The sequence below is a fragment of the Lissotriton helveticus genome, chromosome 5_1, assembly GCF_964261635.1.
Source record: "Lissotriton helveticus chromosome 5_1, aLisHel1.1, whole genome shotgun sequence".
NCBI lineage: Eukaryota > Metazoa > Chordata > Amphibia > Caudata > Salamandridae > Lissotriton > Lissotriton helveticus.
Genome location: NC_136065.1, coordinates 1,794,560,145 through 1,794,586,364, shown reverse-complemented (window position 1 = coordinate 1,794,586,364; position 26,220 = coordinate 1,794,560,145). Strand labels below are relative to the sequence as shown.

The 26,220-nt window shown below is 51.2% G+C and overlaps 1 long non-coding RNA gene across 1 annotated transcript in view; it reads right to left on the bottom strand.

The window, feature by feature from the left end:
- Nucleotides 1-26,220, bottom strand: part of LOC144753818 (uncharacterized) — a 292,234-nt gene that overhangs the window by 19,059 nt on the left and 246,955 nt on the right. The window contains exon 3 of the long non-coding RNA XR_013594546.1: nt 13,397-13,504. This is a non-coding gene — a long non-coding RNA (uncharacterized LOC144753818). The remainder of the gene's footprint in view (nt 1-13,396; nt 13,505-26,220) is intronic.

The window sequence follows — 26,220 nt, the reverse complement described above, 5'->3', positions numbered from 1 at the left end:
GTTGGTAATAATGAACAAGGCCGACTACGACACCGAATGCCAACGCCTTCTGGGAGACAACACCAACTACAGAAGGCTCACAGCCGACCCCACTGACGACCTAAGGGTGGAAATAACTAATATGGTGGAAGCAGCAGAGGCCTCAGGCCACATTTCTAAACAAGAAGCGGACTACCTCTGCAAAACGGAGGGTAAGATCCCCTACTTCTATATAGTCCCAAAGATGCACAAAGGCAAGATCCCACCACCTGGCAGACCAATCGTGTCAGGCATAGGTTCGCTTTTGGAACCCCTGTCACGCTTCTGTGATCACTTCCTAAAAACCATTGTACAAAATACTGCAACCTATCTGAAGGACACTAAAAGCCTACTGACAATGCTGGAAGACATCAGGATTGAACCAGACCACATCCTTGTGAGTCTAGACATAGAGAGTCTCTATACTAACATACCCCAAGACGCCACCATCACAGTACTTAAGCAAACACTGGACAATTCCACATGGGATCATACAACACCGATAGAGTTCATTGTAGAGTGTGCAACCCTCGCTCTTAAAAGAAACTTCTTTGAACATGATGGAAAGCTATACCTCCAAATAGGTGGGACATCCATGGGCAGTGTCTTTGCTCCCAGCGTAGCGGGCCTCTACGTGTATGACTTTGAGAAAAAATATGTCATCACCCCCAATAACCCTTACAGCAACCACATCAAATTTTGGAGGCGGTACATAGATGACGTCTTCACTATCTGGCAAGGACCACAAGAAACACTAATGGAGTTCATCAGGTGGCTAAACACGTGTGACCCTAACCTAAGGTTCACACACAGTGTAGACAAAGACAGAATGGTCTTTCTTTTTTCACAACCAATTTTATTGAGCAAATGAGCACCAAGAATGTGGCGTCTCCACACCCGAAGATCACCACAACAATATCAATATAGCAGTTCCATAAGCAGCAAAATGATAAAACAGGCTCAGAATATGCTCAGTATACGAACTCCCCAGCAACCCACCCTAGCCCACAACTCTGCCCCCCCTCCCCACTCCAGATACCCCCCCCAACCCCCCCTACCACACGTGTATAGCCGCAACTGAAAAAGAAAGTAGGTGTAATGCCTCCAGGGCCTCGCCGCTTCGGGCCAGAAATGTCACTGCGATCAAGTGTCCTCCTCCTGCTCTGCCGGGGGGTCCAAGAACAGGCCACGATAGTCAGCCCAACGCCTCCAAATTTTGTAGTGCTTGCGTGGGCAGCCCCTCGCCTCAAAGATCGGCCTCTCCAGACCCATAAAATAATCCAACCCAGCCCTCCAAGCAGACAGGGGGGGAGCCCTCACCGACTTCCATGCCCGGGCCAGGTCCCGCTTGGCCACAACCAACCCCAAGAGCAACAAATGACGTTTGTAGACGTTGCCCCCAATCCCTTCCATAATATGTAGCAGACCCAGCCGATGGGTACGTGGAAGGTCCCAGCCCAGGACCTCAGCCAGGCAACTCCACACACCCCTCCAGAACCCAGTCAGCCGGCCACACGACCATACCGTATGCAACAAGGAGCCAGGCACCGCCCCACAGCGCAGGCACTCCGGTGAAGCAATCAAGCCAGCCTTCCACAACCGTTCACGCGTATAGTAAGCGCGGTGCAAGTATTTAAATTGAATCAGCCGCAGCCGGACAGCTATAGCGGTTCCGCGCGGGGATTCCAGCGCCTCCCTCCAGTCGTCCTCATCAAGGGGGCCTACATCTACTTCCCACGCCTCCCGAAGGGAGTGTAGGGTGGAGGAGCAATGAATCACAAGTGTCTGGTAGATCCTAGAGACCTTCTTGTCCCCCAGGTCTCCCATAAATACTTTAGCCTCGACAGGGCTGAACTCCGGCAAAGAGTCGAGGCCAGCGATGCTCGGGGCGAGGGCATGCCGTAGCTGGAGGTAACGGAAGAACTGGGACTGAGGCATGAGGAACTCCGCGCGGAGCTCCTCGAAGGACTTAAGAGCGGTGCCGGACATGACCTGGCCCAGCTGCGTGATCCCAATGTTCTCCCAACCCTCAAATCCGGTCAGGGTCGCCAGTTCCGGGAGTAGACCATTATGCCAGAGCGGCGTCTCAGCCGTCAGTCTGCCCCACCATCCCATTCGGCGCAATGACTGCCTCCATACCGCAAAGACCACTCTTGTGACTGATGGCAACCCACGGCGTAGGCGGGCCGAATAAAGGATGGTGTGGAGCGTGCGATCGCCCATAAGCAATCGTTCTAGGGCATAAGCCGGATCACTCCTATCACAATACCACCATTCATTGAGGATAAGTAATTGTGAAGCTTGGTAATAGGAGAGGAGGTCCGAGGTGGCCAAGCCACCACAGTAGGTGGATAAAAAGCACGTCTTCAGAGCCACTCTGGCCGCACCACCATCCCACAGGAAGCGGCCCAATGCTGAATTAACCTGGCGGAACCACTCCAGGCCAATGGGATGAGGGAAATTCTGGAGTTGGTACAGGAGCCGCGGCAGCGCTACCATCTTAAAGATGGCCGATCTCCCGAAAATAGTGAGCGGCATTCTAGACCAGGTCTTAACATCAGCCTGTACCCTCTCCCACACCGGCAATACGCCACGCGCCCAGGCCACGGCCCGCGACTCTGAGAGAAAAACGCCCAGATATTTCAGGCCATCCGTCGCCACTCGCAAGTCAGCCGCCCAAGGGTCAGCAACCACTCCGCCACCCAGCACCCACAGGATTGATTTATTCACGTTAAGATGGAGACCCGAGACCTCACCGAACGCCCGCATGAGCTCCAGAACCCGGGGACCCGACCGCCGCAGACCAGTCAAGAAGAGGAGGACATCATCAGCATACAGTGCAATCCTATCCGCCAGGTCTGCATTCCAAACAAAGCCACGCAACCGGGTATCTACTCGCACTCTCGACGCCAGAGGTTCCATGGCGAGGGCGAACAGGTACGGGGACAGGGGGCAACCCTGCCGGGTACCGCGACCTATATGGAAGCGCCCAGAGGTAGCTCCGGCCACGCGGACCGAGGCCGTCACGTTGGTGTATAGGAGGCGAACGTACGACAAGAAGACCGGCCCCAGGTTGAGGCGAGCCAACAGTGCGAACAAATACGCCCAACTCACCGAGTCAAAGGCTCGGTCCATATCCGCCAGGAAGAGTGCCGCCTGCTCATCCCTAGCACCCATGGCATCCACCGCGGCCTGTGCCCGTCGGATATTATGCCGGGTGGCCCTGCGAGGCATGAATCCGGCCTGGTCGGGGTGGACCAGGTCAGTAACGTGGGGCAAGAGGCGGTTAGCCAGGGCCTTAGCCAGAATTTTGGCCTCGACGTTAAGTAGAGAGATCGGCCTGTACGAATCGTGTCTATCCGGCGCCCTGCCCGGCTTCAAGAAGACCACAATCTCGGCATGACGCCAGTCCGGCGGCAGTTCTCCCCGATCCCTTGCCGCCTCCAGGGCGCGGCGATAGTGGGGTCCCAGCTGGACGTGAAATTTTTTAAAGAATTCGCTTGGGTAGCCACTCGGGCCGGGCGCCTTTCCAGCATTCAACTGACCAAGGGCTTCCCCCAGTTCCTCAGCCGTGAGCGGGACGTCCAGGGCGGTCCTGGTCGCATCCGAGACGGCCCGTGGCATGAGATCGTCAAGATATGCAGATATCACGTCCGTCTCCAAAGGATCACGAGGGGCGTATTGCGCCTCGTAATAACTGGCAAAGCTAGCCGCCAGCAAGTCCGGATCGGTCATGATCGACCCGTCTCCCGCCGCAAGACCCGGCAACGCCAGGGGCTGAAAGGTCGCCTGGCACAACCTATGCAGCATGGTACAGGACTTGTCGCCCCACTGATACACTCTGCTGCGCGTGGCGAGCCACGCCTGCCGGGCTTCCTCATAAAGGACGGAGGCGTACAACTGTTGGGCCTGCAGGAGCTGCCTCACCACGCCATCGTCACCCCCAAGCCGGCCACGCTGCTCCAGCTCCTCCACGCGGGCCGCGGCAGCCACAATAGCCTCCCGATGTTGTCGCCGAGCAGCCACGCACCAAGCTATGTCAATGCCCCGAATGGTGGGCTTCAGCGCCTCCCACACCACCATAGCGTCCGCACCCCCCACGAGATTCTCGCGCCAGAAATGATCAATCGCCCCACGCAGATGATGCACATAGTCGGGTCGCTGCAGCTGCCAGGACGACATCCGCCAACGAAACGGCTGCCTCTTGGAAGGGAGGGTCAGGGTAGCTAGGACAGGGGAGTGATCGGACAGGCCCCGAGGGAGTATCGCAGCATCACTGACTCGACTCAGACAGGCACCCGGCACAAACAGATAGTCAAGTCTCGAAAAGGACCCATGCACCGCCGACACATACGTAAATTCACGCACAGCGGGATGAAGGTGGCGCCACACATCGACCCAGCCCAGGCTACTCACAGTCGCACAGAGTCTGGTGGAAGCAACAGCAGGGGGGGGATCCGGTGTAACAGGCACTCGCCTTCGGCGATCCAAGCCCACATCCATAACCTCGTTCCAATCGCCTCCCACCATAGTCAGCACCTCCGGAATCTCATCCCACAGCGCAAACAGCCGCTCAGATAAGGCCCACTGCAGAGGGGGGGGGGGCATACACACTACCAAACACCACTGGCTCCGTACCTAACATACCCTTAACGAAAATGTAACGGCCCTGGGGATCAAGCCATTGCTTCTCATGTACATAAGCCACCCTGCGGTGCACCAGAATAGCCACCCCCCGGGAGCCTCTCGTAAAGCCTGCATGGTACACTTGCTGAAAGCCGAACCTCTGGAGGCTCAGGGCCTTGGAACCCAGCATATGAGTCTCCTGGAGCAGCAGAACATCCACCAACTCCCGTTTCCCCCAACGCAGCACAGCCCCACGTTTGATTTTATCCAGCATACCCCTTACATTCCATGTCACAACGCGCAGGGTCTTTTGAGGAGACACAGTCGTATTATTAGCCATCATCATCACAGCGTCCTGTATCCAGCCCGCCGTCCCACCCCGGCGCATTACACAAAGCGACAAAGGCAAAAGCTACACACACGTGCGGTCCCACCCACCCAGCCCAAACACTCAGCAACCCCCCCCAGACCCAAACCCCCCAAAGCATCAGCAAGAAAAGAACTTCCCCCCCCACCCCACTCCCCCCACCCCAATACCTCAGAGAACATTGAAGTATCTGTCGCGGCATGGAGAGACCCGGGCCCAGAACCGAGAACCCAGGGCCCGCCATACCAATGGATCCCAACATCCCAACCAATACACACTCACCACCCCCCTCCCCACACACTCAACCGCGGGGGTCAGAGGCCCATAGAAGGCACCCCCCGAGTCCCACCATGTACCCAAAAAGATAACAGGAGTTCTCAATTGGGAATAGACTGGCATAGGGAAGTCACGTTAGAACAGTCTCACCAGCCAATGTAGGGCAGCGCAGCATTCAGTAAGTAAGGTCCAGACCCAGCAATGTTCAGCTGCCAGCCTCGGAGTGCTCCGAGTCCCCTGCACCATCCGTCTGCAACGTACTGGCAGAGGCCGACCTCTTCCTAGAGCGGGACCGTCGGTGACGGCCCTTCGGATTTGGGCGAGGCACCTGCTCCGGCGACGATCCCCGGGACCCGCCCGGGTTCAGCCCCGGCTGGGCATGTGGACGAAGTCGTACCGTCTCATCGGTCCAGCGAAACACCTCCTCGGGGGAGTCGAAGAAATGCGTCCGGGACTGGTGCACCACTCGTAGGCGGGCCGGATACAGGAGAGAGTACTGGAGCTTCAGGCCCCGCAGCTTGGCCTTAGCAGCCACGAAGGATTGTCTCTGCTGCTGCACCATCCTCGTGTAGTCGGGAAAGATCATGATGTTATGATTTTCAAAGGTGAGCGAGCCTTTGTTCCTCGCCTCCCGCAGGACGGCATCGCGGTCATGATAATTGAGCAGCCGGGCGATGACTGGTCTAGGGCGCTCACCCTCCGGCGGCCGCTGAGTCAGGGCCCTGTGTGCCCTCTCGATAACAAAGCACGTGGACAGTGTCCCTTCGGGGAGCCAGCCCTCCAACCACTGGGTCAAGAACCGCGCCATGTCGTCCTTCTCGCATCGCTCCGGAAAGCCGACGAAGCGGAGGTTGTTCCGCCTTGCGCGCCCCTCGGCGTCCTCCACTCGGGCCGCCAGCGTCTTCTGGACACCCTCCACCTCCGCCAGCCTCTTCTTCAGGGCGCCTATGTCCGTCTCAGTCACCGTGATGCGGGTTTCGGCCCCAGCGATCCTCTCCACTGCATTGCGAAGGTCTTGGCGCAGCAGTGTAACATCCGCTCCTACCGCCCCAATCTTGGCATCGAGCATGTCCCGGGATTGGGTGATGGCCGCCAGGATCGCTGCATTGTCCGGCCCAGGGCCACCGCTGCCACCAGCCGCCCCAGAGCCACCACTAGGCCCCGTGAACTTATCGATGGGGCCTTGCTTAGTCTGCCCGCCACCTCTGGTCATGGCCGGTCGTGGGCTCGCCGGGACCGCACACGAGGCAGGGCGGGCACTACTCCCAGCTAGTTGTAAGAATCCCCAGGCACCACCACTCGTGCTGGAGGCTCCAGGCCCCGGGGTGGATCACCGACGGCAGAGGCCCCAAGAAGGAGGCGGGCAGGCCAACACAGGCCCGGGGTCGCGAAAATCGAGGCCCCGGCTTCACCAAGGCGGAACAGGCCTCAATCACCCCTCGGCACCACCAGCAGCTGTTCAGGACGCAGGGGAGGCTCGCGGCCCGTGAGTAACTGCAGCCACAGAGCCGGGCCAAGCGCAGCGTCGTCAGCACCTCTACCACCCGCGAGCCCACAACTGATGTCGGGCGTCTCGAGAATCGAGGTCCCCGGTCTCCGGCCGGTCACTGGGCCTCACGGCGAACCACCAAAAGGGGAGAAGAGAGTGTCCACACAAAGAGCAGGGATAAGCGGCGCCTCAGCGGCCTGTGGGCGAACACAGCAGCAAGTCAGGGCCAAGAGCGGCGCCGTGGACGCCGCCACCTCACTCCAGCCCGCGACCGCCCCGGGCGTCCCGAAACTCAAGGGCCCCGGTCTCCAGCCGGTCACAGGGCCGCACGTCTCCGTCGCCTCTCCGCGGTCCCAGGATCGAGTACAGCACCAGGTCGAGGCACCGGAGCAGGCAGGGGACTCCACCTAATCAGCGCCAGGCACTGGGTAGCAACAGCGGGCTCGGGGGCCAGGATAAATGGAAGGATGAAGTCCGGGCCGACGGGAGCTCTACGAGGCTGCGACCGCCATCTTCGCCCGCCAAGCCACGCCCCCCAGAATGGTCTTTCTTGACATTGAGATCGAAAGAGACACTGACAAGCTCAAGACTAAAACCCACTTCAAGCCCACCGCGAAGAACAACCTGCTGAGATTTGACAGTTTCCATCCCCGCCCCCTGAGGGAGAATTTACCTTACGGCCAGTATCTCAGACTTAGGAGGAACTGCAGCGAGCTGAAGGACTACAAAACACAGGCAGCAGACCTGACGAAGAAACTAACTAACCGAGGATACCCCGAAAAGATCACAAGGAGATGCCAGAAAAGGGCCAGAAATCAGCCACGACAAGCCCTGCTAGAGGACACACCTAGACCAGAGGAGGAGATTCCACTTACATGCGTGACCACATACAATGCAGTGTCAAACCAGGTCAGCAAAAGTATCAGAAAGCATTGGCCAATACTGAACACGGGAAATCACAAGTGGGACAGACCACTGTTTTCTTATAAAAAAGCACGGAGCCTAAAAGACACCTTGGTCAACACCAGACCATTAAAAAACATGGCGACAACCAACCAAACCATCACCAACGCTTGGGGCCTACCCCCAGTGACCGGACATTCCAGATGTGGTGACTGCAGCGTCTGTCACCTCACGAACAACACAAAAACTTTGAACCTTGAGGAAGGCAAAATTTGGCAACAAAGATCACACACAAACTGCAACAGTACATTTGTCATCTACTTGATCCGATGCAGTTGTGACAAGCCATATGTGGGGATGACGACAAGAAAAGTCAAACAACGAATAGCGGAACATCGTAGCACTATCCGATGCAAAAAAACGAACACCAGGCTTACTGACCATTTTCTCACAGCACATCACACCCCCAACGACATGAGATGGACGGTAATTGAGCAAATCCAACCAGGTCCTAATGCACAAGCACAACTGTTTGAAAAAGAGCAGCGATGGATTTATCGTCTTTCCTCTCACAAAATTGGGCTCAATGATAATATCCCATGGAACTCGGTGCTGAAGTGAGACTCTATTTCCATGGTCACTCCGACCAGGAATTAAGAACAGAGCATAATTACCACATGATACTCTTAGTATATATCCAAGCTTTGCTCTACTGAGCTTCTAATCTAGTGTTCCTCACACTACAAAAATACCAAAGGCCTGTTTATGAACTACCCTGGGCCTTTTGCGCCATTTTGGCGCCCCTATACTAGGCCAGTCCCTACGTGACCCAATATTGTTAATTTATCACTGTCAATGCATTTATGGGAGGCTGACTTCAGACACTGTGGTATCATGCCCACCATTGACCCAGTACCGGTCACACATCCTATGTCTTCCCCTCTAGAATTCCCCCCCCCCTCTCCCCTCTCTTACCCCTTTGAAATCACCAGACTGTGTAAATAATTTCTACACTGTATGCCCTGACGTGAACCTCACGCTATATTTTCATTGATACTAGCACTGCGGAGCACCCCCGCGAGCCTACCCAACCTGCCCAGTGTTGTGAAACAACCTAACCTGCTGGTTGTTTCTCGACGGTAGCCTAGCAACCGACAGCACGCCACCGCGTACTACTAGCCCCGCCCCCAACCCGCCCAGGCCGCGCCCAACCCCGGAAGCGGCCAACTCCTCTTTACCGCGTCCAGCTGCCCTCGCAATTACTAGCCGAGCAGAGGACGCGAGGAGTAGGTCGACCATGATCTTCCCTGCCAGTAACTGTAAGTAGAGTCACGATACCAGCACCCAGGTACACAACCCAGTACCGGGTCCACGAGGGCGCCACTCACCAGTCACATTGCGCCTTGAGCGGCACAGAGATTTACAACGCTCGCGCTCTGTTTGTTTTTACAGAATATGTTACGCTACAGGCATTGACCCTACGCCCTGCCCGTTGAAGCGCTGAGTACTCTTATTCGAGTAAGCCCAGTCCCATGTCATTTTGAGCTCAATTGTGTCCCTCAGTGTTACATGTGTGTTCGTTATGTATGTTAATTTACTGTTATTCACTCACACGTTTGAGTCAGATGCTGACAAATGAATATAGCACCACCGAGTTACAGCTATGCCTTAGATCACCCCACAGTACATTCACCTACAATGGTAGAGGTACCGCCCTATTACTTAATATCTTGCGAGTAGCCTAGGCACCACGTGACAGAGATATTCCATGTAGCGCAAGAATTTTATACTCAATATATAATCCCCCCAGGGTCGTGTTTGCACCGCATGCAACTCGCGTGCACCTATCCTTTGGCATAGATGTTGACTAGTACCTCACTCCTTCACCACGGTATTATGTATATCTGGAGACCCACTCCCCTTCCTTTTGGCACTATATTTCCATTGCACTGAGAGACTGCACGACGTTACAGGAGAGTAAGTCTATCACTCAATACCTGATTGTTCTTTACCCACTCTTCTCTCCTCACAGGTCTCTTTTTTGCTTATTCGCCTGCCCACTTATTTTATTGAGCAGCACCTACCACTGGCTATTTTTGCCAGTAGGCACACAGGGGACCAAGGATCGGGTGTGCTTTTTAGGGAGCACGCACCCCCTGTCCACCTGTTTTTTCTGGTCCTGACGAATACCGGGCAATAGCCCTTAAGGTAGAAACATGTTGACCACTCAACACATATAGAGATCCCTTTGGTCGTAACCCCCCTACCAGGATCTCGCCCGTATATTTTTAAACATTGTTCAGTTGCTCTATAATTAAAACTACATTTTCTGAGTACAACCAGGACAATTTTTAACATTTATTTTTTTGCACCCACAGCCACAACCCGCTCCACTGTAGTCCAGGTGTCGCAGCACACCTTGGTGTCGCTAGGACGCCAAGGTGGACCCCGATGATGAAGCATGTCACCACTAGGTGGTGAGTGAGGGGTTTCTATCAAAAGGATGAATTTCCTCCTTCTTGCCAAGAACCGGTCCTCCAGATACGTCTGTTTTTCAACTTCATAGGGGATACTCCTCTCTTTGTTTTTGATATCTTTCTTTTGTTAACTGCTGAAAAACCAGACATTTTGCTGCTCACCGAGACCTGGTTGTCCGACCTGTCTCTCCCAGATATTTTGGCCGCTTTACCCCCCAATTACTATCTGTTGAACGCCAACCGGCCTGATGGTCGCCGAGGCGGCGGGGTTGCAGCAATCATCCGTAAAGACCTACCCCTCATCAAGTCTTCATCACTGTGCCTCCCTGATGTCGAAAATCTTGTAATCAGCTTGCCCACCGAAGCTGGTGCCCTAACTCTTATCATCTTATATCGTCCGCCTACCCCCATGCCTCTGTTTCCTGCCGCTTTCTGCGAGCAGCTTTCTGCTTTAATGACCTCTTCAGTCCGCGTCGCCATATATGGCGACTTTAACTATTGGTTTAACCATGCTGACGCTGGTCCTCACGCCACCGAATTGTTTGAGGCACTTTCTAGCCTCAACTTGACACAGCATGTCACTTCCCCCACTCACATTGGGGGTAACACTTTAGACCACATCTGGACACAGGGGGTGTCGCTCTCTGGCCTGACCATCTCCCCCTGCGTCTGGTCCGATCACTCATTGATCGCGTCGTCTATTCTTGTAAAGGGCCTGGTCAGGCCCCCCTCCCGGCACGGAGGGCTCGCTCGAAATTGGAAGACTCTCGATTCAGCCGCTTTCCTCTCCTCTCTCGCCAAGACTCAGCCTGTACTTTCCGACTCCCTAAATGTTAACACCATGGACGCCAACATCTCACATTGGCTCGCGACGGCTAGCGACGCATGTGTACCTCTCTCCCGCTTTTCTCGTACACACCCCAATAAATCCCACAAATGGTACAACTCCACTTTAAAATTACAACATCTGGAGCTGCGCCGAATGGAGCGCAGATGGCGGCGCAACTATCTCAGCTCCGACAGGGAAGCTTACGTCTCAGCGCGCAAAGCTTACAAAGCCACAATCATTTCTACCAAGACTGCTTTCATCTCCAACAGAATTCTTACAGCCCCTAATAGATCTAAGGAGATCTTTAAAGTCCTTGGCGAACTGACATCGGACGCCAGGACACTCCCGAGCCCACCCCCTTCCTCAGAGTCATGCACTGCCTTAAACTCATTCTTCATTGACAAAATCATCGCTATCAAAAATTCCATTCCCTACGCTCCTCCCCCAATTACAGCAGCACCTCCCCTTTCAAACACTCCTACTCTCCCTCAGTTCCCCGCGCTTGACTTGGAATCTCTTGCTAAACTGTCCACCCGCGTGAAATCTGGATCCCCCAACGACTGCTGCCCTCCCTCTGTGTTCCGCGATATCTGTCAAACCCTCCCACACTGTATCCTCCCTCTTCTCAACTCCTCCCTCACTTCGGGCATAGTCCCCAGCTCATTCAAGGAGGCCGTACTGTTGCCTCTCCTAAAAAAGCCTGGCGCCGATTCAGCGACTCTGGCCAACTACCGCCCTATATCCCTCCTGCCTTTTTTATCTAAAATCCTAGAGGCTCACGTCACGACCTGCCTCTCGCATTTTATTGAGGAGACCAACTTCCTGGCGCCCAACCAGGCTGGGTTCAGACCAGCCCATTCCACGGAGGCTGTGATCCTCGCCGTGTTGGACAACCTCAGACGCAATGAGGATAGAGGGCAACCCCAGGCATTAGTCTTGCTCGATCTATCGGCGGCATTCGACACGGTGGACCATAACATCTTAATCCACCGTGTCGAGTCCGCCGGAGTCTGTGGGGTTGCTCTGTCCTGGATCAAATCCTTCTTAGAGGAGAGATCCCAGGCAGTCAGCATGGGCCCCTTCCGTGCCACTAGCGTCTCATCATCCTGTGGGGTCCCTCAAGGCTCTTCCCTGTCCCCCCTCCTTTTTAATTTGTATCTCCAACCCCTCCTTCACTCTTTAGGCAAGTGGGATATCACCGTGTTCAACTACGCGGATGATCTACAGATTATTTTTCCCCTCACCACTCCCGACGCCGTCAAAAATTTTCAGACAGTCTTAACACACATCCAGCATTGGATGAACCAAAACCAACTTAAGCTCAATCCGAGCAAGACTGAGCTTCTCCTTCCTGGGAGAAGTGCCCCTTTTTGGGGCCCTCAGTACTGGCCTGCTGAGCTCGGAACATCTCCTTCTCCTGCTGGATGTGTAAAAAGCCTTGGGGTCCTGATTGACTCCGGACTCTCTCTCAAGGCACAAGTGAGCGCAGTAACATCCTCCTGTATGTTCCAGCTCTACAGGATACGGAAAGTCGCTCACTTCCTGTCGCCTGAAGCCTTGTTGCAAGTTTTAATTGCCCTGGTGATGTCCCGGCTGGACTTCTCCAACTCAATCTATTACGGTCTCCCTAAATCTCAGCTGGGCAGGTTACAGATCGTGCAAAACCAGGCAGCTCGGCTTGCTTTCAAGATCCCTAAATGGCAGTCGGCTCAACCACTGCTACGTCATCTTCACTGGCTACCAGTCAGTGAAAGAATCACTTTCAAGGTTCACTACCTGGTCTTCAAAGCCCTCACTGGCCCCTCCCCTGCTTTCCTTAACTCCCTAATCACCCCCTACTGTCCTTCTCGCACTCTTAGGTCTACCCATCTCCAACTCCTAGTCGTTCCTCGTTTCAATCTTTCTAGATCGGGTGGTCGCAGCTTCTCTTGTCTAGCCCCTAAGCTGTGGAACTCCCTCCCACTTCCACTTAAGTCTTCTTGCTCCCTTCTCTCCTTTAGGAAATCACTAAAAACACTACTCTTCCCTCCCCCTCACTAACCTCTTTCCTCTTTCCCCTTTTTTGTCTCCCCTCTTCCTTCTCTAAGTCCGATTAGCGCCAGGAAACTCACGGTGACAGTGCGCTCAATAAATTCATCATAACATAACATAACATACAATGTTTCGAAGTAATTCAAAAACTCTGTGTACATTCCGAAATAACCAAGTATCCCCGGTGCAAATATGTGCACGCTACAGTAAAAACTCGAAGGAACAAATACCCGTGCAATATAGAGTCCTGCCATTAAATATAAAGCATACCGTCGTAACAAAGCCTAAAATATACTAAATATGCCTAAAATATGCTAACATAAGTTTAGTGAAATGTTACACATCCACTGCGCATAACCAAAAAACGTTTTTCAAGTTACCTAGTATGTTGATCCCGGTATGTCAACCCTTCGGCGTCCTGCTATCTTAGCACGCCGTCATCTCCACTGCCTCTTGTTGTTCTTGGGGTGCTTCGGTGTATTTGATGTCTAGGGAAAATAATATCAGCAAAATGCTCGTTGATTCCTGTGTGTCAAAACTCCACATGAACCAGTTGGGCAGGAATACAATAACAAAAATAACAATGGGAGATTGTACATTCGATGAGTGCTCAGAAATGAATTAGATATCATGCATTTTGTAGATTGCCCTCACTAGTTGGAGTAGCGGCATAACTGATGATGACAATATAATTTATCTTATGCAGTAATGACAGATGATATGTTTGATATTCTCCACGGCTCTCGCTAAATCTGTTGCTTGTAAAGACGTTAATGAGTGTGATTTTTCAGAAAAACAGGTTAAAATGGTTTAAACAAACATTTAATAACTAATTCAATCATCAAAAAATATGTAGTACTAAAAAGTCTTTGGCAAAACTTGATCAAATATTGTATATATTGTATATATGTACGCTTTTACTATACGATGAGATTCCTCGAATTTCTTAAAAATGGAGTACGGCTTTTTAATGTAGGCACTGTAATGTCATTTTCTATATGTAGTGTGTTGTCTTGTCTGGCACTTTTACTGTCATTCTTTGTTTGTCTTTTAAAATCACAGCCCTGAAGAAGTTCTGGTCTCAGAACGAAACGCGTTGGCTGATGTTTTGTCTTTAAATGGATTATTAAATGAATATTGCAACTGTACATCACGACTCGGCGTCTATATATATGAGGACAATTGAAAAGTTGAATAGTCTGTTAATCGGACGAGACCAACTTGTATAGCGGTGCTTTTCCATTCAGGACAAACTCTGTAGTAGAAAATATTGAATGTTTTTGGGGAGGAGAGCATGGAGGCCTGTTGGGAACAGTTAAACGAATAGATACCAAAACCTGGTTATATAATGTAAATGGGTTGATGATCAAATGTACGATTTGACTCCGTATTTTCACATTGCATGTTATTCCCCATTCATGAGGAAATACCTCAAAATCCGTGGATTTCGGTGGGGGATATCAGGGTAAATATTACAGTAATACTTAATACAGCTACCTGCTTTGGATACAGGAATCTCTGTAAACGCCTTAATCTTTTCCATTTTCAGTGAAACTTGGTAAAGTGAGGATTTAAAAAAATAAACCCATACATGATTCTCAACAGGCACTAACAAAAACAGATATGCTTCACATATTTTTACGGTCTTTTTCAAGACGGAAACGGAAACAGATATAAAAACAAAATGTGCATATATCAGTCATATACTTTCAATCCACATTCAGATTCGAATAGATATTTTAGATATAGTTAAAAATACAAACAAAACCTGGTGTAGCCCCTTCGCTTCTGAAACGTAAACTCTTCTGTCTTTTCTATATGTTCATGGGAAGTCAATGGTTACTGGGCAGTCCTCTAGTGAGTTTGAATACTAGTGATGCTCTAGAGCCTTCTTTCCTGGTGAACTGCAGAAACATGTCATATATTCCTATTTGTAGTTTAACTCTCTAGGGGTAGTGAGGTCGCATACTCAAGATTACTTTTATTAGGTGGAGGCTGCGTTAAGGATTGCACAATCAAATCGCAAAGAAACAAGAATTGCCAAAGCCAATAGTTCTGGATTTAATATGCTAACATATGCAGTGTGAGAACATTCGAGTCCACAGAAGGCTATAAATGTAAGGTTGTCTCCCATTCAGTTGAATGCAAGTACTTCAGCGGATGCAAAAGGATACATCTAAACAGTCAATATTGTAAAGTAAAAGATGAATACTGCACTGGACCAAGCCAAGATGTGATTGACAAAATCTCAAGCCAATAGCTCAAAGAAGCTGATCGAAAAAAATAAATGCTTGAAAGGGGTAGACCCAAAGTCTACTTTGTATATTAGAAACAATAAATCTGTTTGGCAGCTACGTTGTCAAAGCACAGACATAATAACGGTTGATGCACAGTCAGATGTATATTTTTAAAACAATATAAGTCTTTAATGGCATTATGAATGATAGAATAGTAAAAATAAGAATAGTCAAAGCTGCTAATTACTTCTTGGACTTTGATATGCCCCAACCATTATTCCAGAGCTTGCATATCTTGTCGATACATATGTGGTAAATCTATACTGATGCCAATTTTAGGTATGTGGAAAGGCTGATCATGGCAGCAGAGGCCCCACGAGCACCGGTATGTACTCATACTTACAGCAATTTTAATCACAACAGATAACTTGGGACCACAAAGAATGGCTCACAAATCTGCTCTCTAGCACACCCACACACATCTCAAGATGTAACAATTTTAGTATGTGTATCTCTGATATGCAGGGTATGGCACGATTCAGGTTCCCCAACGGGTGTACATGCGCAAGAAAATTGCTTCAATTGCTTCTTAGAATTCCCATTCAAATAATAGCCAGGGAACTCAGCAGCTAGGGTCAATGTTGCAGCAGCGGCTCCTTGGCTAAGGCAGGGGAGCGTCGCCCCACTTCTTGAAGAAGTGAAAGAAAAGAAACATACAATTACAATTGACAGAGGTTATTATCATTTGGGTATTATCTTTTTATGTCTTCCTGCTGAGGCATGTTTGCAGGTGGGTGGGGCTGCCCCGATGACAGAGAAGCAGGGGGAGGAGTGGTTTGCCCACTCCAAGTGCGCATGCATGTTTGGCCGGTCTCTTGGGCCGGCCAAACATGCATGCACACTTTGTATGTGCTCCACGCAGGCTGCATTACAGCCTGTGTGGAGAACATGCCCAGGCTCCGAATCCCTGGCTGAACCCCAAACCACGGTGCTCAGTCCAATCATAACCCTGCATTGTATCGTTGTGATTGGCTCAGGGGAGCCTGGTTGCTTCCTGTTCCGGCACCAGGGGAGAGACTGTGACCGACACACGGAGGAGAGACCAGGCATCAGGTAAATGTTTTTTTAAATTCTTTTTTTAACCTCTCCCAACCCCCTGCTATTTGCAAACACCTAAATCCCACCATTAACTCCATCACTCAAAAAAACGAAAACATTCTAGCACCTATATCATTTGAAGTGCCAGAGCAAGGGACAAACTGGCCATTCTGCCGCTCCAGCATTTTCATGCTGGGCTGCAGGCTTGGGGGCGGCTTTCAGAGCTGGTTGGGCTGCCATAGTCGCATTCTAAGTATGGCTCCCTGCAATGTGAGACTAGGTTTTCAGTCCAGCCCAGCCAGTCGTAGGCATGCTTGTTGATTCCAAGATCCGATCAGAGAGCAGTCTGCATTATCTGGACACTAGGCTAATGGTAGAGGCTGTCCTGCAGGGTAATGTAGGGGAAGAACCGTACAAAGTTGATACTGTAATACCTCTAGCACAATTGGAGCAAAAGAGAGCTAATGTCCTTAATGCTTGTGTCCATATTACTTTTTATATTTTTGACAGATGATTCTCTGGCTAACCTTTAGTAGCAGGACCTTACATCAGGTGTCTGGCAGCTGAGCCTCAAGTCCACGAAGGGAGTGGCAAGTTCTCTCCAAGGTATAAAGTTAATTTCCTCTTATTCTTCACATGGTACAAGAGATCAATCCTAGACCTTGGTTTCAGATTCACACACTGAGGAAAGTCAGGAAAATGGTCAGGCGATTTAGTCAATGTTTCTTAAGGTTGCCCGGCGTTTAAACGCCTCTAATACCATACGAAGTTATCAAATAAAGAGGCAGGCGCTGAAGACAGGAAGACAGGAAACAAGTTTTATTCCGACGGAGCAGAACACATCAGATCGGACAACAAGGTATCGTCTCGAGGTGCTCTCTAACAGCCTCTCTGAGACCTGGCCTTTTATACACTGGTTTACGACATGTGACCGCTCTTTATTACAATAAAGACATTGTGAAGTAATGGAAAAATGACATCCCCGGTACCCCCCCCCAGTTCCGGCTCATTCCAACACGTGGCTACAGTAGAGGTCCTCACCCCCCATACAATAGGAGGGGGCTATCACGCAGCTGAGTGTTCCGCCGATTCCTTTGGAATGTGTGCGCCTGATCGAATCTCAGGGGGTGGGGAAGTCATGATCAATAGTAGCTCCTTTGAAGAGGGGCGAGTGCATACAGTAGTGGGCAATAAACTGTATCCTCAGGCCAAGGGATGACCAGTGGTCCGTGCAGACAATCGGGCTCAGAGGAAGGGGTCATCAAAGGAGAGATATTCCATGAAAGAAGGGATCGGTGTGGACAGTCGAGCATAGAGGAAGGGTTTATCAAAAGAGGGGTATTCATGGGAGGAAAGGAGGTGTTGGTCAGGCGCGGGGTGTAATTCCCGGAGACAGAGTCATGCGGAAGAGGAGGGTTCATGACTCGTGCATGTGAGCGCGGGGGCAGCCAGGGTGCATGGGGGATGCTTGCAGGGTCAGGGAAGTGCGCTGATGATCGATCGTGAACAGGGAGACCATGGTACCTAAAATGGCTGTCGTGTATGTTCATACGCGAGTCTGAAGAATGGGCAAGATGGCGCAGATGATGTTCAGTTCACGAACTAAAATTCCACAGTCCTCCCTTTTAACATGTCTCGCCAGCTTGTCAATTCGGATCTATCCCCATAAGACCACGTATTTCTATCTCATAGAGGGGACTCATGTGCTCAGTTCTAAAGTCCAAAGTCTTAGGGCACATACAGTTAGGAATGAGTGAACACAAAGGTGGCAAACATTGAATACCTAAGCAACACCCACACAGTATCACGACTGGTATCAGTATAAATGTAAACAACCTCCATCCCCAGTCCTTCAAAGTGTCCCAAAACCAGCTTCCAAGCGACCATCCTTCTTGCTCCTGGTGAACCTCTGAGGATAGTCTGTGGAGGTGTTCGATTGCTTTGTAGACTGAAGGCGAGTTATCTGGCACGTAGGTGCAACAGCTGGAGCCGATGATGCAGCATGCTCCTCCACGGTCGGCCAGAACCACATCTAGAACAAGGCGGTTCTGAAGAGCCACTAGGCGGACTGCCTAAAGCTCAGCCGTGTTGTTAGCGAGGATGCCAGCCGTGATGTTAATGGTTGTTTCTACTGCCTGAGTCAGATGTCGGATAGCGCGGCTATTTGCCATTGGGCCCCACAGAGGAACAAGTCCTTTCACCGCATCCAGGAACTGTGCTCCGGTGGAGTCGGCTTGTCCAATGTCTCCGGCGCGCTTTTGCCGGTGATGGTAGGCTGGGGCCACATACGTGGGTGGAAGAATGAAGGCGATGTAGCACGTACCCCTCCAACCTTTCGGGAGCCAAGTGTAAGCTTTGATGCCACAAACAAAGTACATATTCGGAGAAGCAACAAAGGAGGGGGGATCAACTGAGACCAATGTTCTGGTGATACGGCAGGAACTGTGACCCACCAGCTGTGTTCCCTGGCCTTCGAGGCACACGAGACCTGTGACATTAATGACGGACAGGGCCACAGTCAGAGTGGCAGCCGTTCGCTTCCGCAGGTGGGAGAAGGTGGGTCTAGCTGGATTATGGAGCACTTGCATCTCGACTCGTTCTTTGGCAGGGATGTTCATATGAAAGGCGGAACCTGAGGTCACAGGACAAAAGGGGGCAGACGTCCTTCCTGTTTTGTTCAGCCAGAACCCATAGTAGAAGTGTGACACTGTTTGACCAGAAGCGGCGTTGTCCTTGTGGCTTTCCTGCAGGAGGATCAACCAGGCGAGGCAGGAGCCGTGAACTGAGAAAGGAGAAGGGATGAAGGGGATGGAGTGTCCAGTGGCATGCGGGAGCAACCCGCAGATCCAGCAGTTCGTGGCATTTGCAGCAAGGTTGTGCTGGTGCAATAATTGCATGAAGGAATTGTTCCAGAACTCTTTACGCCTTTCTCGGAGCTGAGGCGAAAGGGAGATCAGATGATGCTCTTTCATGGTGGTTGGCTGTGCAGTGGTCAGCAATATCTGATGAGCGGGTGTGCTGTCCTCCAAGATCCAGAAGGAAGTCATGAGGAGGAGGCAAAGGAGGAAGAGAATGAAGAAGGCGATTGTCTTTGATTTGTGCAAATTGTCAGTCTTTGGGTTCCTGTAGTGGGTATTTCCGGTTGCGTCCATCATCTTCTTGTCTGGCGCTTCCATCATCTTCTTATCTGGCGCTTCCATCATCTTCAAGGTGCTCGGTAGTGGGCAGAACCACAGACTTTGTTTAGCTTCTCTCCGGGAAACCCTTGGTTGTTTTAGGTCACCGTTCTGAGATTTTAACTTAGTCCGTGGTCTACTTAGCCGAAGCTCCCTCCTTTCGACGCAGGAAATACCCTTCCTGGGATGGCACAGTGGGATCAGAGAACTTTGCAAGTTCAAGTGCCTCGGTATCAGGATAGCAGTTCAGTGATGGCCGGTCTTTGCTCAGGAGCTCTTCTTGGGTGTCGACGTTTTCTGTCGTGGCCAGGGTCGAGGAGACCTTCTTGCAGTGGTGGGCGTGCAGCCAGTGCCTTTTTCCCTCTACTCGAAGAGCCGTCCGAGTGGTGATCAGTACTTGCCAGGGGCCCGTCCACCGGGGTTCCAGACTCTTTGCCCGTTGAAAATTCCGGACTAGAACATAATCTCCCGGTTGGATATCGTGACCGGGACCCCTGGAAGCATCGGGGATGGCCTGCTGCACCTGTTGATGAATGACAGACAACGTTTTAGTTAATTTGCACAAATAATCTGACAGCAGGACGTCGGGGACGTCGTGAATGGATGTTGGTTTGGGGGCAGTCCAGAGGTTCATTGGTCGCCCGAACACAACCTCGTAGGGGGTCAAGTGGTGCTTAGTGGGAGTGGAGCGCATCGATAGCAATGCCAGTGGGAGGGCATCTGGCCACTTAAGTCCTGTGGTGGCCACTATTTTTGACAGTTTCAGTTTCAGTGTAGCATTGTGTCGCTCAACTAGGCCAGCGGATTGGGGGTGGAAGACCGCATGGAACCTCTGTTTTACTCCCAGCCCCTTCAAGATTAATTGGATAACTTCAGCTATGAAGTGGGGGCCATTGTCGCTCCATAAAATTCGACAAAGGCCGTAGCGAGGGAAAAACTCTTTCAGTAGTACTTTGGCAGTAGTCATGGCAGTGTTATCACGGGTTGGATAGGCTTCCACCCATTTGCTGAAGGCGCATACAATGACTAATACATACTTCAAGCCTTGGCATCTCTCCAGCTGGATGTAATCCATCTGGAGGACCTCAAAGGGGTGATCGGGGATCCCAAACCCTCCCCGGGGTACCACAGTTACTTTCCCGGGGTTGTGTTGTAAGCAGATAAGGCACTGCTGGACCAGGCGTTTGGCTGAGTCTGGGATTTTGTTGTTGTGCCAGACTTTGGAAATGAGTTCAATCATGGGGGCAGAACCTATGTGTGCAGGGGAGTGTGCCATAGTTAGTATGGGGATAAAGTATGAGTCAGGCAGCAACCATTTGTTTGTGTCTTTTGTCCGCCAGCAGCCTTCATCATCCTTTAGACCTACCCGTGCCCACTCGGTCAGTTCGTGAGGTGTGCTGGCCGACTGGATGTCCCTAATCGTTTCCCTAGCGTCAGTCCATTTTTCTGCTTGTGACCTGGTCACATATATGTGTGTCGTCGTCCTATTCTCAGCTGTGGTTCGGGCAGTGATGTCGGCCAGTGCATTTCCCTGTCCAACTAAGTCCGTCACCTTCTTGTGTGCCTGGCATTTGATCACTGCTAATCGTTTGGGGAGGGGAACTGCTTCAATCAGAGCGGAGACTAGATCTCCGTGAAGGATGGGCGTGCCGTGGGACGTCAGGAATCCCCTTTCCCTCCACAAGAGCCCAAAATGATGAACCACCCCGAAGGCATACTGGCTGTCCGTGTAAATGTTTGTCGTGGTTCCTGCTGCTATGATACATGCTCGAGTGAGGGCAATTAGCTCTGCCGCCTGTGCGGATCGTTGCGTGATGCGGGCTGTTTCAACTACTGTTAGGGCTGTCGTCACCGCATAGGCAGCTGAAGTGGTGCCGTCTGGGAGTTTGATACAAGAGCCGTCTACCCATAGCTCTCCATCAGGGTCTGTAAAAGCAATGTCTCGGAGGTCAATTCTACTCCTGGTCTGTTCGTCCGTGAGGGTCACACAGTCGTGTATAGGGGGCACATCGGGGTCATTTTCAGGCAAGGGCAACAGTGTGGCAGGATTCAAAGTTGTGCATCTCTTCAGAGTGATGTGGGGTGCAAGTAGAGTCAATTCGTACCCCGTCAGTCGTGCACTAGTCAGGTGTTGGGTCTTGGTCTGCTTCAAAAGGGTGTCAACTGCATGGGGTACCAACACCGTGAGAGAGTTCGAAAGTACAATTCCCTCACTCTGTTGTATAGAGACAGCAGCGGCGGCTACTGCTCGAAGGCAGGCAGGTAAAGCTCTGGCGACTGGGTCAAGAGTGGCAGAGAAGTAGGCACAAGGGCGTTGTTTGGAGCCAATGGGCTGAGTTAGAACAGACAATGCGCATCCCTCCCTTTCGTGAGTGAAGAGGGAGAAGGGCTTGGAGTAATCTGGTGTTCCTAGGACGGGTGCCGAGCAAAGGGCATCCCGCAACTCCTTAAAGGACGCTTGGCATTCGGGGGTCCTAGGGAGTGGGAAGGGAACATCTTTGGCCAACAGGGAAAGTAGGGGCTTTATAATGAGACTGAAATTTGGTAACCATTGTCGGCAAAAAGAGGTAAGGCCCACCAATGAACGGACTTGCTTCTGTGTTCTTGGGATGGGGGTGTCTAGGATGGTTTGGATTCGGTCGGGCGTAAGTTTCCTCCCTTCTTTGGACAGGAGATGGCCTAGGTATGTCACTTGAGGCTGGCAGAACTGCAGTTTCTTTTTGGAGACTTTGTGGCCATTCTCCGCAAGAAAGTGCAAGAGTTGGATAGTGGCCGTGATTGCAAGTGGAGTGGTGTCGGCCGCCAAAAGGATATCATCGACATATTGGATCAACACCACTCCATCTGGTAGCTGGATGGCGTCCAGCTGTCTTTTGAGGGCCTGGCTGTAAATGCTGGGACTTTCAGTGTAGCCCTGGGGAGCTCTACAAAATCGGTACGAACGGTTTTTTAAGGTGAAGCCGAAGAGATAACGGCTGTCTGGATGGATGGGGATAGAGAAAAATGCATTCTTGAGATCAATAACGGTGAAGGTGGTGGCAGTGGACGGGATGAGGGTCAGAATGGTGGTGATGTCTGAGACTACGGGGTACTGTGGCACCACCACTTTGTTGACTTCTCGCAGGTCGATGATGAAGCGGTACGCTTTCTCATCTCCCTCACCTTGCTTCTTAACAATGGGTAGGATAGGGCTGATGCAGACATTACTAACCACTTCCTCTACCACTCCTGCATCTACCAGGGACTGAATAATCGCTACCAATGCCTTCTTGCCTTCGGGCGATATCCGGTACTGTGGGAGTTTCGGGAGTATTGCGTCTGGTAGAACAGTTATGTGCACAGGGTCGATCATCATTCGTCCTACATCCGAGTCGTTTCTGGCCCATAGGTACAGGGGTAGGGCGTCGAGCAAGGTCAGGTCAGCATCAGTCATAGAGTACATATGTCGTGCGGCGGGGCGGGATCTGGACATGCTCGGGTTGTCGTATAGGATGACTTGGACTCCATCTGGGGAACACCTAATAGTAGCTCGGAAATGTTTTAGTAAATCAATACCCATATTGGCGTCAGGGGAGTTGGAGGAGAGCAGAAATGTTGTGTCAGTGGGGTTGTTTCCTAGGTCAAAGGGGATAGGTACAGACAGGGGATTTGTGGAGGGCGTTCCATCGAAACCTATCAATGTAATGTGTGAGCCAGACAAGGGTGCCCTTGGAATCAGTCGCTTTGATAATACACTACGTGTCGCTCCAGTGTCTACCAAGAATGGAGACTTTGTACCCAGGACCTTAGCGGTGACGTAAGGACCTTGCTGGTCAACACAGAGCTCGACTGGATCCCTCCCTTGCCCCTGGCAGTCCTATGCGAAGTCGGGAGTGTTCTCACTGTCAGATAGTTGGTACTGGTTCTGTCGGGGACGGTCAAATGTGTTCGATCTTCCTGGTCTGTCGCTGTTGATGTCGTTTGTGTACCCCCGTCCCTGTCCTCTAGTCCTGGGACCATTCGTCATGTCCCTCGTTTCTTTATTTTTAATTAGTTCCAGAAGAGCCGGACATTGAGACTTCCAATGCCCGAATCCTCTGCAAAATGCACACTGATTATCTTCTATGTCCCTACGTCCAGAGTAGGGAGTGGATGTGCGCTCCTTTGGGGGTGGATTTCTAGGGGCGATCGATTGGTAGCTCCCCCTGTGTAGTTCTTTCCCGACTGCCACCCCTTGTATCTGGGCTATCATCACCCTTTCTTTCAAATCTTTCTTCTTTCTCTCGGTTGCCCTATCATTCTCATTCTTTTGGTGTTCGTAGTACTGAGCCATTTGGAGGATAGCGGCGGGTTTGGAGGCCCCCCAACTACTCTCGCTTGTTTGTAACTTTTGGGAAACCTCTTGTGACAGACCCTTTATGTAGTTTTGCACAAATAGGTGTTGTCCGGTTGCGGTGGTCATGTCCTGGCCACTGTAGTCGGAGAACACCGTTTCAAATCGGGAGAAGTATTCTGATACGTCTTCCTGAGGTTTCTGACGGCAAGCCGTGACTATTGACCAATCTACCTTTTTCTCTGGGATCAAGGTTTTTAGCTTCTGAACTATTTTGTCCGGAAGTTCCAGTATGTCTTTTATCGGTTTTCTTCCGGGCTCTCGTTGCCTATCTAGTTCACTGAGTTGATTCCAGGTATGTCCCAACAGATCTGTGTGTTCGGCTTTCCGGATTTGCTTCCACACGTCAGCCGGCAGACATAACCCGAAAAACAAATCAATGTCAGCTAGAGTCATTATCGTTGAGCCCAAGGCTGTGCCTAATTCGGTGTAAAATGCTGTCGGGTTCTTCCTTAAATCAGGCAGGGTTTGCCTAAAGGTTAAAATATCTTGTCGATCCCATGGTTGGTAAACCCAATTGTACACAACCCTTCCTTTTGCATCTGCGTGGTTGATATCGTCGTTTGTTCCCTGACCTCTTGGGGGAACCCAGTAGGGGGCGGCTTCTCTGATAGGCATCATAGTGTTGGTTACTTCTAATGGGGACTCAGCCGTTTCAGGGACTGTGATCTTAACCTCTGGTTTCTGTTCCGTAAGGTGGCGGAAGACTTCAAGCGTTTGCGTGAAGAGGTCCGTCACATCACGCTCAATCCCATCTCCAACATCGACCTTTCTATATAGAGCCGTCAGTTTAGCAGGACCCTTATTTTGATACCTTGCCTCATATGCGTTCAGGGTGTGGTAACTGAACCGCAAAATGAAATGCCGTCTGTGGCTACCGGCATGTGAATTGTGCATATCCATCTTATATTCTTCGCTCTCTTTCCGTTCTACCAAAGTCTTTGCTATCTTGTCAATCCCATCCCGCTCGTCTTTGCTCAACCTATTTGGTCTGGTCGTTAGCTGCTTGCTAGTCTCGAGTTCATCTGATGTTGTTACCAATGTGGCTGGTGCGAAGGCCGTAAGAGCAGGGGCACTAGCGCTAGAGTCACCCTCGCCCGCACTCAGAACTGGTAAGTGCTGTGCCAGTGGCTGGCAGGGGGCATAAGGAGGGGGCATGTAGATAATCGGAGGACCTAGCAGTAACTCGTCGTTTGCCCGTTGTTTGGAGGGCATCTCCGGGTAGAGCGTAGAGGGGGTCCTAACAGGGCATTGGCCTGCCGACCCTGATTCTTGCGTTTGTCTAACTTCCTCTCTCCTTCTTATTTCTTCATCTAGTTCCTTCGCTGCCAGGTGGGCTGCCTTTCGTAACTCTTTCCCTATTCTTGCTTCTTCTCTTTTCCTTCGTTGCTCTGCTTCTTTGCGCCACCTGCCGATACTATCGAGCATGGTGGGTGTTGCCTTATTTATTCTAACAGCTGCTTCTAGCGCTTTTATTTTATGTTCATCAAAGGAACCTATCAGTGGCCACTGACTTTCGGGATCCTTTTTTGTATATTTATGCCATAACTTACTATAAGCTATAGCGACTAGTCCTTGTTTAGTGAACATGTCTTTATTAGGGGTGCCTTCCAATGGAGCTGGATGGTTCATCTCTAATAAGCGGTCCGGGTTGTACCAATTACCAATCAGTGGGGAGAAGACAGGCATGACAGATTACAACGGGGGACAAAGGTCTGCACTTCCTATCTCTCACTGTTTGCAAAGACTAGACAGAATATGGCTATTCTACGTTATTTGCAAGCAGAGAACCTCAAAAGAACTATACTCTAAACAATCTATGTTCGGACAATCAATCAATGGGGAGAAAAATAGGTACGACAGATTACAATGGGGGACAAAAGTCCGCGTTACCTACCCTTCACTATCCGCAAAGGGAGATAGAATATTCCTATTCCTCCCCGTTTGCAGGCAGCGAATATCTCAAAGAGCGACAATGCAAATACTAGTATTTCAATCAATCAAACAATCAATCAATTCGCAATTCGTTGTGTGTCACGACCTTACCCGGACCGCATGGACAGTTTCTTGTCTTCCGCTTCCAGCGCCCGATCGTCCTCTACTCTCTGCTGCTACCGTGGCACTCCTGATGGTTCCCAGTCAGGACCGTAGATCACTCGGGAGAGGTCTGCTTGGAACCAGTGAAGTTCGGATGATCGGCTGTCAGACGAGGGTCTATCGGACAGGAGCTCTTCCGATCGTTGCAGTCGTTCACTCTGTCGTCGGGACCTCTCCCACTGGATCCACGTGTCGCTGATGGGCCCCACGTGGGGCGCCAATTG